Genomic DNA, 14,554 nt, shown 5'->3' on the forward strand with positions numbered 1-14,554 from the left:
GAAGGGAAGAGAAAGGGAAGGAAGAAGAAAGCAGCAAGAAGACCTACATTACTTGATTGTGAACTTGTTATAAAAATCACAGTCTTAAGACAGAAGAGAATTAACACAAGCATGGGCAGATGAATGGACAGGACCCAGAACCAAATTCACACATATAGAGTTTTCTGAGTTTTGACAATGGTGCTCCAGCAGGACAGGGGAAAGTAAAACTGAGAAAGCAGTTAGGTGTGAGGCACAGGCTTGTTCTTTTAACACGACTTTTGTAAGGAGCGTCACTTCCTTCCCAGTAGTTTATCTGAATGACCTTCCTCTGTGCTCCTTAGTATTCTGTGCATTTTAAAATCAATACACCTATCTAACTGTGGAAATCAATTCTTTACATGTATCTCCAGCACCCTACATGTTGCTGGACACATAACAGGTAAGAAACTGAACTAAGGGTAAGATGTCCAATAGAAACTGCTGGAAATCAGCTCCAGGGGTAGGAGTTACCATTGTTGTCAAAAACAAAAGCTCTTTAGAGCTGCTGGAAAGAAATGGCACCTCAGAAATATGTGACCCTTTGTCATCTTTAACAAGTGGGGTAAATAGAGAGATTCATCATCTTGCAAAACTCCAGGGTAAAAGGATAAACTAGCAATTTCTGACTAGTGAAGCTGGAAAACCAAACATGCTGTGCAGAGTGGGGTCAGCCATGCAGAGGTCAATTGCCCTCAGAAGCCAGTGGTAGACGTGATTGGGAACAAAGCTTGGACATAGGACAGTGGGTGAGCTGTTCCATCATTCAGTCACAAACATCGCAACTGCCTGGACGGCACAGCACATGGAGAAAATAAAACATACAAATACACACACATACACACAGATAATCTCAAACACACACACACACAGAGATAATCTCAAACATACACACACATATAAACACACACACCTACACACAGATAATCTCAAACACACACACACAGATAATCTCAAACACACACACACAGAGATAATCTCAAACATACACACACATATAAACACACACACCTACACACAGATAATCTCAAACACACACACATAGATAATCTCAAACATACACACACATATAAACACACACACCTACACACAGATAATCTCAAACACACACACAGATAATCTCAAACATACACACACATATAAACACACACACCTACACACAGATAATCTCAAACACACACACAGATAATCTCAAACATACACACACATATAAACACACACACATACACACAGATAATCTCAAACACACACACAGATAATCTCAAACACACACACATACACACACAGATAATCTCACACACACACAAACACACACATACACACACAGATAATCTCAAACACACACACATATATACAGATAATCTCAAACACATACACACACATACACACACAGATAATCTCACACACACACACATACACACACACAGAGATAATCTCAAACACACACACACACAGATAATCTCAAACATACACACACATATAAACACACACACATACACACAGATAATCTCAACCACACACACAGAGATAATCTCAACCACACACACAGACACACACACACACACACACACAGATAATCTCACACACACACACACACACACATACACACAGAGAGATAATCTCAAACACACACACATACAAACACACACACATATATACACACAGATCATCTCAAACACACACACACATATACATACACACATACACACACACAGATAATCTCACACGCACACAAACACACACACATACACACACAGAGAGATAATCTCAAACATACATACACATATAAATACACACACATACACACAGATAATCTCACACACACACAAACACACACATACACAGAGAGATAATCTCAAACATACACATACATACAAACACACACATACACACAGATAATCTCAAACACACACACATATAAACACACACACACACAGATAATCTCACACACACATACACACACAGATAATCTCAAACATACACACACACATAAACACACACACCTACACACAGATAATCTCAAACACACACACATATATACACACAGATCATCTCAAATACACACAGATCATCTCAAACACACACACACACATACATACACACACACACACAGATAATCTCACACACACACACAAACACACACACATACACACATACAGAGATAATCTCAAACATACACACACATATAAACACACACACATACACACAGATAATCTCAAACACACACACATACACACACACAGATAATCTCACACACACACAAACACACACACATACACACACAGAGATAATCTCAAACATACACACACATACAAACACACACATACACACAGATAATCTCAAACACACACACATATAAACACACACACAGAGATCTCACACACACATACACACACACAGATAATCTCAAACATACACACACACAAAAACACACACCTACACACAGATAATCTCAAACACACACACATATAAACACATACACACACAGATAATCTCAAACACACACACACACACACACAGATAATCTCACACACACACATACAAACACACACACATACACACACAGATAATCTCAAACACACGCATATATACACACAGATAATCTCAAACATACATACAAACACACACACATACACACACATAATCTCAAACACACACACACATACAAACACACACATACACACACACAGATAATCTCAAATACACACACACACAACACACACATACATACACACCCACACAGATAATCTCAGCAAGTTTTCCTGAGTTAAGCAAGAAAAAGTAAAGCTAATATATAAGTAGTCCATTCATTTTGGGTCTGCCATTGGCAATTAGGACAGGTAGCAGATTCATTTCTGAGACTCCGCCCAGACTGCCACTTCCTTTTCCTGAAAATTCTCCCTAACCCAAGATGTTAATGGCCATGTTTCGACTATAGGACCTATATACCTGGCCACAGCTAATTGGCCCCAGATCCAAGCTAAACCAGATTGTCTCCTAGACGTTGGGAACTGAGATACTGGTTAGTCTCTGGTGACCTGTGAGAAGGTCATGTTCCAAAATGTAAACGCAGAAGCACAAAAGACTGGTCTGTGGAAGAAAACCCTAAAGAAGACACTAGAAAGACTCGAAATCAAGAGACCCTGACCGAGAGAGAAGGAAAATGAAACACAGCTGCTTACCTTCAAGCATTTCTAGCCCTGCTTCTCTGTGATACTCCATCATACAAAACGCCTTTGGATTCTATGAGATACCCCGGATCATTTCTATGTTTACAGTTTCCCCTTTTCACTCAAGCTGATGATACAGTCTGCAACCGCTCCCAGCAAACAAAGCAGGCCTTACTTGACGTCAGGTACCAACTCAAATGCAGACATATTTACTTCAGTTTTTCTACAAATGTAAAGATACATTAAGAGAAAAAAAGGAAGTAGTTTTATGAACCATTTTCTTTCTTCACTAATTGAAAGACTTGAAAGTCGAAAAGAAATGAATCAGTGGATAAAGGTGCTATTCACAGTTTCTTTGAAGATATTTTAACAACATTCGGAGCATATGGCTTAAAATTACACATATAGAGACATTCATATCACTCAACTCCAGGTAGTCAGTGGCCTCAGATGCTCCTTTGTGCTATTTAAAGACTGTCTTGAGATATTCCAATTTGAAATGTATAACATAACGACTTTCTAGTTGTTGCATTTTTCTACATGACAAAAAACTCTGCACACAAGTTGAATTACACACTCAGAGAGTGTTTCTCAAGCACTTTCTTCTTCCATTACAAGAGCCCATCACAGGCGAACTGTGATTCGTCTAACGTTTGCTTTTAGCCAAGTATTACCATCAAAAATAGAGAAACTGAAATGATTACACTTACTGCTCAATTTAAAAAGCTCAAGGTATAAGCATCAAATTCAAAGCACTAGTTTTACTCATGATATCCTCCTTCTGTGGTTCAACCATTCTTTTAGCTTCAGCCTATTCTCACATCTGTTTGTTTGCTCAGCATGTGCTACAGAAAGTCCATCAGATAAGTACTGAGGAAATGGGGGACAAACCACATTGCGTTTTTATTCTCACATATATTCTACCAAAGGCCCAGTCAACACTAGAGTTTGGCAGATGACTTATTCAATTAAGGAAAATATTTATCAAATTAGGATCTGTATTATGCTCAGTTTTACTGAATAACCATGTGCATGCACCAACTCTCCCTATTAATGGTGACAGAATTAAGAAGCAGTGTGGAAGACAGCCACACGGTTGTAGAAAAGGAATGACCTGATAGGCAATAATAGAGTCAATTTAGTATATGACAAAAGGCCAGCACTTTCCCATCAGATGAGCATGTATTAATTACTCTCAGCTCTGTCATCCCTTAGCTGTCTCACTCTGCTCAATTCACACACACTCTTTAAAGCCTCAACTTACTCATCTGTAGAAAGGAAACTGTAAAGACACACGCCAAGTAGCACTGCTGTAATGATTAGGTGGAGCTAGCACCCCACTCCAGCACTCCTGCCTGCAGAATCCCAGGGACGGGGGAGCCTGGCGGGCCGCAGTCCATGGGGTCGCTGAGGGTCGGACACGACTGAGCGACTTCACTTTCACTTTTCCCTTTCATGCATTGGAGAAGGAAATGGCAACCCACTCCAGTGTTCTTGCCTGGAGAATCCCAGGGACGGGGGAGCCTGGTGGGCTGCCGTCTATGGGGCCACACAGAGTCAGACACAACTGAAGCGACTTAGCAGCAGCAGCAGCAACATAGATTAGAGTATGTGATATACAGTAGGGGTTGGCAGAGTTTTTAACCACCAGATAGTAACGACCAGATGAAGTAAAAGTGAAAGTTTTAGTCGCTTAGTCATGTCCAACTCTTTGTGACCCCATGGATTGTAAGCCCACCAGATTCCTCCTCTGTCCACGGAACTTTCCAGATAAGAATACTGGAGTGAGTTGCCATTTCTTTCTCAAGGGGATCTTTCTGACCCAGGGATAGAACCCAGGTCTCCCGCACTGCAGGCAGACTACCATCTGAGCCACCAGGGAAGGATCATATAGTAAGTACTTAAGGGTTTGTGGGTCACACAGTGTCTACAGCAACCACTCAGTTCTGTTGTTGTACCACAAAAGCAGCCTTTATAAAAATACATGGGCATGGCTGTGCTCCAAAACTTTACTTCTGGACAATAAAATTTGAACTTTGTGTAATTTTCACATCGTGAAATATTTTTACTTTGATTTTTCAACCACTCAGAAATGTAAAAACTAGTCTTAACTTGTATTCAAGAACAGAGACCCTGCCCCACAGCCAACCCTGAAAAATATTATGATTATTGCCAATAACAATATCTGAAAATGGAAGAGGAACTGTGTTACCATCAGATAGAGATATTTTGGGGCAAATGTGCTTCTTTTTTGTACAGTTTAAACTGCAATTGGAAGGCAGATTATAACAGGAATTTCTGGATGGATGCCCATGAGATGATAGACTATATCTCTCAAAGAGTTCAAGAAGGATCAGAGAAGCCCAATCTTCCTATTAGAACTTCCAATTTAGTCTAATTTTATATGGCAACCTAGACATAGCAGTTAAATAGCCCTACATAGCTAATATCCAAAAATATCAAACCAGTCACAATAGAAATAAGGTATCAATAATGATTTTAGTTAAACACAGAGAGAAATGACCAATTTGGTTTCACTCTCTCATCCATACAATAAGTGGGTTTTACTATTTTATCTTTAAAGACCTTTCTAGTTCACCAGCAGGATCAGAATGAGGAAAATTTTGTAGACCAGAAAAAATGTTGCTTGCCTGTCTAAAAGTCATAACCTGGACTCCTCATAATTGCTTCTGAATCTTCTAGAGCAGTTCAGTTCAGTTCAGTTCAGTCGCTCAGTCGTGTCCAACTCTTTGCGACCCCATGAGTCGCAGCACGCCAGGCCTCCCTGTCCATCACCAACTCCCGGAGTTCACTCAGACTCACGTCCATCGAGTCAGTGATGCCATCCAGCCATCTCGTCCTCTGTCGTCCCCTTCTCCTCCTGTCCCCAGTCCCTCCCAGCATCACAGTCTTTTCCAATGAGTCAACTCTTCGCATGAGGTGGCCAAAGTACTGGAGTTTCAGCTTTAGCATCATTCCTTCCAAAACAATCCCAGGGCTGATCTCCTTCAGAATGGACTGGTTGGATCTCCTTGCAGTCCAAGAGACTCTCAAGAGTCTTCTCCAACACCACAGTTCAAAAGCATCAATTCTCCGGTGCTCAGCTTTCTTCACAGTCCAACTCTCACATCCATACATGACCACTGGAAAAACCATAGCCTTGACTAGACGGACCTTAGTCGGCAAAGTAATGTCTCTGCTTTTGAATATGCTATCTAGGTTGGTCATAACTTTTCTTCCAAGGAGTAAGCGTCTTTTAATTTCATGGCTGCAGTCACCATCTGCAGTGATTTTGGAGCCCAAAAAAATAAAGTCTGACACTGTTTCCACTGATTCCCCATCTATTTCCCATGAAGTGATGGGACCGGATGCAGGTGAACCCAATAACCCACTGGGACTTGAGGAAATCCACTTTAGTAAGAGCTTTCCCTAGTTGGATGAGCATCAGCAGTTAAGAACGGACAACTCTTCATCAAAGAGTGAACCCACCATCTGTGCAAAGGCATGTGCTTGGGGCTGGATTCCAAGTCCTTAAGCTCTACTTCCGCCACTCCAGTGCTGGCTGTCCTCTGAGACCAAGGCAACACAATTACAAGTCTGCTGACAGAAACGCAGCAGGGACCAAATTTACATTTTTATTTTCTTCTAAACTAAGTGTCCCAGAACAACTCTCTCCAGTTTAATGAATGGAGTCAAAAAAGGTAGATAGATGGAGAAGCATGCAAAATTTAAATGCCACCACTTGCTGACAGAAGAACAGTAGGGAGCAAATTTACATTTCTCTTTTCTTCTAAACCAAGGGTCCCAGACCAAGTCTCTTCAGCTTAATTAATGAAATCAACAAAGGTAGACAGATGGAGAAGCATGCAAAATTTATATGCCACCACTTCGATAAGGTATTAGGGGGTAAGGCTGGGTTATATAACTGGGCTTCCCAGGTGGCTCAGTGGGTAAAGAATCCGCCTGCAATTCAGGAGACACCGGAGATGCAGGTTCGATCCCTGGATGGGGAAGATCCCTTGGAGGAGGGCATGGCAACCCACTCCAGTATTCTTGCCTGGAGAATCACCTGGACAGAGGAGCCTGGTGGGCTACAGTCCAAAAGGTCGCAAAGAGTCGTCATGATAGAAGCGATTGAGCACACACACGCTGGATAGTTAAGATGCTACAGTTGAGAACCTGTGTGCATCCTTAGGCATCTGGCCATGTCTGACTCGTTGAGACTTCGGACTACAGTCCGAAGGGATCCCCTGTCCAGGGGACTTTTCAGGCAAAAATACTGGAGTGGGTTGCCATTTCCTTCTCCAAGGGATCTTCCTGACCCAAGAATCGAACCTTCATCTCTGGTGTCTCCTGCACTGCAGGCAGATTCTTCACCCACTGACCTATCAGAGAACCTGAAGACACAGAAAAATTAGTGAATGTATTTGTAGAGTGTCTCCCCGGTAATGTCTCAAAATCAAAAAGGTTACTTTGCTGATTTTTTTTTTTAAGGAGTGGTGATATATAGAAAACTCAGAGGAGAAAAAAAAAAAAAACACCAGTTTTTGCTTCAGTTCCATGTTCATTCTCTTTGAACGGAAGTAGCCCAAACACCAGACCAAGTCTTGACCACTTTCCATTCTGGAAAATTCTTGTTGATCATGTTCGTACAGTTCCGCCAGCTGGAAGCACCTTCCAGTCACAGAGCTATCTAGTCTAAGTCAGCTCCTCAGAGGTTGCCTTTGCCCATCGGTACATGAATTTTGTTCCAGTTAAATGCCAAGTCATCACCCACATTATTCAGCACAGCTAATGTTTTGGGTGTTGTGGTCAAAGAAAATTGAAAAAGTTTCTGCCCTTCTGATTTTCATAATGTTTTATATGTAAGGAAATGGAAACTAAGGGCCAGAAAGAATGAACCTGCTTTTCTCTGAAATCATAGGCGTTTTTATTTCTTGTATTACAGATGAAGGTTTCACTGCTAATCCAAATCCTCATTAAATATTGACTTCTTGGTCTCCTCTCCTGCATTTTGCATTTCAGTAATTTTCAAAGATATGCGCTGTCATCTCAGAAGGGAAAGCTAACAAGAAACATGTGTCAGAAATACAAAGAGTCAAGTTAGAGTGAAAATAACTTCCTTTTCCTATAACTGATTTTTAAGAGACAGAGTACATCATTGTGAAAAGAAATCAAAAAAGGCTAATTCATTTAGAAAGAAAAACAGAAATCTTAAATATATACTTCAATACAAGTTTGAAAAGATAGATTTAGGGATTGTAAGAGAGCAGAGATTTAAGTATGAATCTGCTATTTGGTTGTACCCTTAAAAGCGTGACACAGAGCTGCAATCCTGAAAAATGTATATAAAGCAACACATGGCCTGTCAGACCCACATCAGTACCCTTTCTGCCCATCAGGTCACAGAGGTATCAGAGTTCCACCTGCCCTAAAAAGATCTCTTTCAAAAAAGACCCAAAAAAATCAAAGGAAAAACAATACTGACAACAACTCTACAGGTTGGAGCTATAAGAGAATAATGTGGATTGTGGTGTGAATAAACAAACTTTTATTCAACCACTGTCATATTCTTTAGCAGAGGTTAGAAAACTTAAAGCTTAAAGCAGACTATAAGAGTAAACATAACCAGTAGCCATAATCCACTTCATGTGCCCTATTTCCTCTTCATCACTGGAAAGGAAAGTCTGCACAGTTCAGTGCTCTTATATACACTAGACGCCCTTTGGTGACACCTAGGAATGAACAAGATAGAGGCATCTAAACGTTTAATGTCATCGTTGCAGTCATTCGAGCGAGGCTGATGAATTGCCTCATGACTTTTGATCTAGCTCTCAGCTCCCAGCCTTAACCTCACGTGCCCCTTCATGCTCCATCACCACCCTCGATGGAAGCCCCCCGCCCCCCCTCCACCCCCGCCGTCAGCCTCCCTGCAGTCTTTCTCTTGCTTGGCTTACTCCCCCCACCCCCGCCCGGTAAATGTTCCAAGGATTCCGCTCTCAGGTTCATACATTTCATTCTCCCTGGGGGAGCTCTTCCAGGACCACAGTTTTAACCGGGCCCTATGTCTGTGTAACTACTACATCTGTGTCTGCGCCACTGTCTCTCTCTTGCATGGCAGCTGGGCATTTCCAATGTCTTCATCTAGATGTTCCATCTCTAGCCCAAAACAGCCAAAATATAACTAGTATACTTCTTCCCCCGCTTCTCTCATTCTTGGTTTCCTATATTATTTCAGGGCAACTCAAAATACCTGGTTACACTGGACCCCCCAGTGAGAGGGGATCTTCTGCTCCTCTACAGCTAACGCTGTCTCAAATTCCCCTCTTCCTCTCCTTTCCCAGGGTCTCTGCCTCTACTGCATGCGTTTATCATAGCCATAACTGGTCTTCCTACGTTCTGAATTGTGTTTCTAAAGTTCAGAACTCCTGATGTCACTTTATTGCTTAAAATTATCCAGGCTTCCCTATTGCTACTGGACAACTCAACACCTCACCCATCCCTGGGTCTCCATTCATATTCCTCCCCTGACTTGAATGGTCTCTGGAACAACTGCTAAATCCTCCATTTCTCTCAAGTTTCACTCAGCTGTCACCTACTTTGGTCTCTAAGCATCACTGACTGATTCTCTTACACAGACTCTTCAGTGCTCATATGCTGCTGCTGCTGCTAAGTCGCTTCAGTCGTGTCCGACTCTGTGCAACCCCATAGACGGCCTCCTACCAGGCTCCTCTGTCCCTGGGATTCTCCAGGCAAGAACACTGGAGTGAGTTGCCATGTCCTTCTCCAATGCATGAAAGTCAAAAGTGAAAGTGAAGTCGCTCAGTCGTCTGACTCTTAGCGACTCCATGGACTGCAGCCCACCAGGCTCCTCCGCCCACAGGATTTTCCAGGCAAGAGTACTGGATACTCTGTAAATATGTCTAATCAGCTTTCGGTACAAGATACTCCGACTACACTTTCCACGGGTATCCCTTTTTAAACTGTAAGCTCCCTAAAGCCGAAGGGACAAGCACTAACACAGTGCTGGGGTCCTCAACAATTGTCCAGTAAGTAGACAAATGAAAACGTTTCTGTTCCACTTTTGCTTTTTCCTGAATCTAGTGATATTTCTAGAAAATGTAACATCTTCCACTGAGATATATAACCATTGAATTAGATACCTCAACAAATACAACATTTGAACCAGACATTCAACCTAATCCTCGTAATTCTACAAGGTCATCAAGGTCTCATGAAACGAGAATAATTAGGCTCTTCCCAAGGGTGTTCAGGCCTTCCCAGGTAGCAGAGCAGTAAAACATTTGCCTGCCAATGCTGGAGACACAGGTTTGATCCCTGGGTGGGGAAGATCCCCTGGAGAAGGAAATGGCAACCTACTCCAGTATTCTTCCCTGGAAAATTCCATGGACAGAGGAGCCTGGCAGGCTACAGTCTACAGGGTTAAAAAGAGTTGAACATGACTGAGCGCGCGCACGCCACACACACACACACACACACACACACACAGGGTGTTTAACGGTGAAAGGAGTTAAGCTGCCCTCCCCCATATTTCTTTCATGATGTACCTTCAAGAATCCCAGACTTCACAAGGGGCTTGAAGGTCACCTAGCCCATTTCATCATCTGCTCCTTGGTGCAAAGGTTTGGTCAGGTAGGTTTCTGAAGCTTCCCTCACACATTTTTTCAAAATCAACAGAGACGCAAAAAGCGCTTCATAAACAGACACCGTCTTGCTGTTGCAATCACACAGCTGAGGCTTGGGACAACGTGCAGGGCAATTGGCCCCATCGCTGCCATACACACACGCACCAAGGGAAACCCATCCAGGGAGTTCAAAAGAATCTGCAGCTCCAGTGTCAGCACAGTGGTGCAAGGAATTTCATAATTGTGCTACCAGCAACTTGTTACCACTGTGAAGGGAAAAAATTCCTGGTAAGTAATTTTTACCGGCAAAGCTAAGAGAAACACACATCAAACATTCCTGCCGAGATGTTCGAAAAGCTCCATGTGCCATCATGCTGCGAAACAAAAGGCTCCAGTATTGGAAACCACATCAACTGGATCCATCGGACACAAGTTAAAGGATCATGCGGCAGATCCTGGAGGAAACAGAACTGGATTTTTTTTCAGTTCTCTTACCACAGACCCTCTTACATAACCTTGGGCTAAGAGCCTAAGAGAAGAAAAGAAATAATAACAGAATGCTAATGTCTCTGAACTTCAAAAAGAGTGATTTAAGCAAGATTTTCTCTTCTTGATGTAAAGGCAGGGCACAGCAGGATTGGGAACATACCAGTGGGCTGATTGCTAGAGAACAAGCTGCGCTAGTGAAAGAAAAATAACTATTAATACTTTCCAGATGCGGGTAAGGTGCAATGAATGTAACTGAAATCTACTTCTGTTAGAAAAGAGGAAAACAGTGCAAGGCAAAACCAGTCTTTAAGCTTCAAAATTATTGCTATAAACAATTATTATTAAGTATTATTTTTTAAAAGAATTATTACAAAGAAGAATTTTAGAGTATTAGTATGTCTCAAATACTGCGTGCAATATACAGAAAAATTATTCTTTGTTTATTTGAAATTCAAATTTAACAGGGCTTTGTGTCTATTGTGTATTTTTATTTGCTAAATCTGGCAATCCTAAATGAGAGAAATGAGGCCTTAATGGGAAATGGGGCCTTAAATGAGAGAATGAGAATTGACAACCTGATTCATAACACCCTAATGAAGTGGGTTTCTTAGCACAGAGAACAGTATTAAGCTGTCATAGGAGAGGGACTCTGTTAAAGGTGTGGAATCTGGCAAGAGAGAACCACTGGTTTTAGCCAAGGAAAGATGACCTAGGTTTGAACCAAGCTGGGAGCCAGAGAAAGAGGCCTGGGAATGAAATACTGTTCAGAGAAAAGAAGTAAGATTTTTGCCACAAGCAAGTAGGTCCCATAGATAAAAGACACTAAGGCTACATGGACCACTATTCATTGTGATGAGATGGAAGGGGACAATGAGGCCAGCCAGAAGAGAAAGGCTATGTGACAGATCCCCAGGCAGACCTGGACCCCAGTATCTGGTCATCTGACAAGTGTTTGTTCTGGCAAAGTGGAGCAAGAGAGAGCTGGACAGCCAGACAGAAAGAGACTCTTCTCACACAGAAACGTTCTCTGAAAGTAGAACCAAAGAGGAAACAGACCCTTAATTCTACTCTCTGGTATTTCCAAAGCACACAAAAAAATGAGGTACCTCTTTAGTGATTTGGAGAAGATGGGCCTAATACAATAGGAAACCAAGTTCAACCTAGATAAGCATATCTTAAAAGGTAAGACAAGTAATTTACTCTAAAAAAATAAAAACACTAAATCATTCAGTTACACATTCACTCAACAAACATGTTTGAGTACTTTCTATGCTCCAGATACTGTACATCAGAAAACAAACAAATAAAAACAGTTTACAGTCAACTAACATCCTGGAGTTACCGGTAACTGGGGCATCTTTAAAAAACATGACTAACACTTCACAAATAAGTTGTGAAATTTAAAAGTGCCTTGAGGTGAAATTATCCTCATATAATTCTAAGGAAATAGAAGAGTGTAATAAATGCTTGAATTAGCCTACTAGAAGCAGCTCTGATGCAATATGGAACAAAATCTTCCCAAAATCCCAGTAAAATTCTAATCTACTCCAAAATTAGCATAACAATAAATTAGGGCTTTTTATCCCTCAATATTTATTATTTCAACTGAAAGTTAAATTATATTCCTAGAAACAGATTAAACTCCTGGAAATCTTTTGCTAAATGAAGCTAAAATTTAAGCCACAGGTTCTGAAAACCTTTCCCTATCATCAAAGTATTTCAATAAAGAATCTTTTAAATATTCTACACATTAAAAAAATCAGTGACAGAAATCACACAGTACTCAATAGATTTAAACACATAAAAACTGCTCAAATATTTTTCTTAAAATTACAAGCAGTTGAATGGTAAAGTACAAACTGGGAAATACTCCAAATATAGCAGATGAATATATATCACCCTTACATTACTAAGAGCTTATTCAAAAACAAAATTGTCCAAACCATGTAGACAAAAGGCATGAAAAGATAATTCACAGGAAAAAAATGGTCAATGAATATAGAAAATAATTAACTTCTCTAGCAATCAATCAAATCCTAATCATATCAATCATTAACGCTTTCACCTATCAAATTAGCTATTATTTTTTAAATTAAAATATTCAATATTAATGAAGATATTTAGAGAGCATAAGATCCTCTACTATTGTACACATTTGTTAAAAAAAGTAATTTAGCAATTTAGCAGTATATGTCAAAAGCCTTATAAATGACCACATTCTTCCACGTATGAATTTCACTTCTAGGAATGTGTCTTAAGGAAGTCATCAGATGTTTCGTCATAGACTTATTACCAAAAATATCCACTATCATTTATAGTAGATAAAAAGAAAGCATATAAATGTTCATTGCTGTTTAGTCACTAAGTTGGGTCCAACTCTTTTGTTACCTTTTGGACTATAGCCTGCCAGGTTCTGTCCATGGGATTCTCCAGGCAAGAATACTGGAGTAGGCTGCATTTCCTTCTCCAGGGGATCTTCCTGACCCAGGGATCAAACCTGTGTCTCCTGCATTGACAGGCGGATTCTTTACCACTGAGCCACATGGGAAGCCCATGTAAATGTTCATGAATAAAAGAATAATTAAAATGGAATATTGGAGAGGCATTAAAATTGCATTTAAACAGTCTAAATGACCCTTGAAAGTAACTGATATAACTTAAGTTTTCCAAGCGTCATACAAAACTCTATTTTTATATCTAAATACAGCATAATCACAATTATATATGAAAAACATGGAAGAAAATATACCAATATGTCAAACTATAATTAATCAAGTTGTGAATGAGTAATTATTGTTTTCTTTTAACATTTTTTATATCTTCTGTGGTTTCTACAATAAATGTGTACTTCTTAGGCAAATGGGAAAAACAGCAACTAGGTTTACCTAAAAAGCTTTGATTTTTAATAACAAGGAAAACATTAATATGGATTAATTTAAGAATATGTACAAGGCTTAGACTCATATATTAATATCTTGGTATTTACTAAAATACTTGTATTTATAGACTTATAGATTTCTTTATGTCTTGCAACTCTTTATGAACATCTCAACAATATGATAAAAATGGACAAGAATTAAATTGAACTAACAAAACCCTTATCAAAATCAATTTCCCCTCAAAACTTAGTTTTTCACATTTATCTGACAAGTATGTAATAGGTTCTATTTGTTTTCTTTACAACCTAAGAACTGTAAATTTTGAGATTATTTGCTAAAAGAAAAAGAAGCC

General features: G+C 40.2%; 1 protein-coding gene across 1 annotated transcript in view; it reads right to left on the reverse strand.

The window, feature by feature from the left end:
* The window catches only part of SLC35F1 (solute carrier family 35 member F1), a 407,298-nt gene that overhangs the window by 322,018 nt on the left and 70,726 nt on the right, over positions 1-14,554 (reverse strand). The gene's annotated exons all lie outside the window — the stretch shown is intronic.

The sequence above is a fragment of the Capra hircus genome, chromosome 9 (assembly GCF_001704415.2).
Source record: "Capra hircus breed San Clemente chromosome 9, ASM170441v1, whole genome shotgun sequence".
In the NCBI taxonomy this organism is placed as follows: domain Eukaryota; kingdom Metazoa; phylum Chordata; class Mammalia; order Artiodactyla; family Bovidae; genus Capra; species Capra hircus.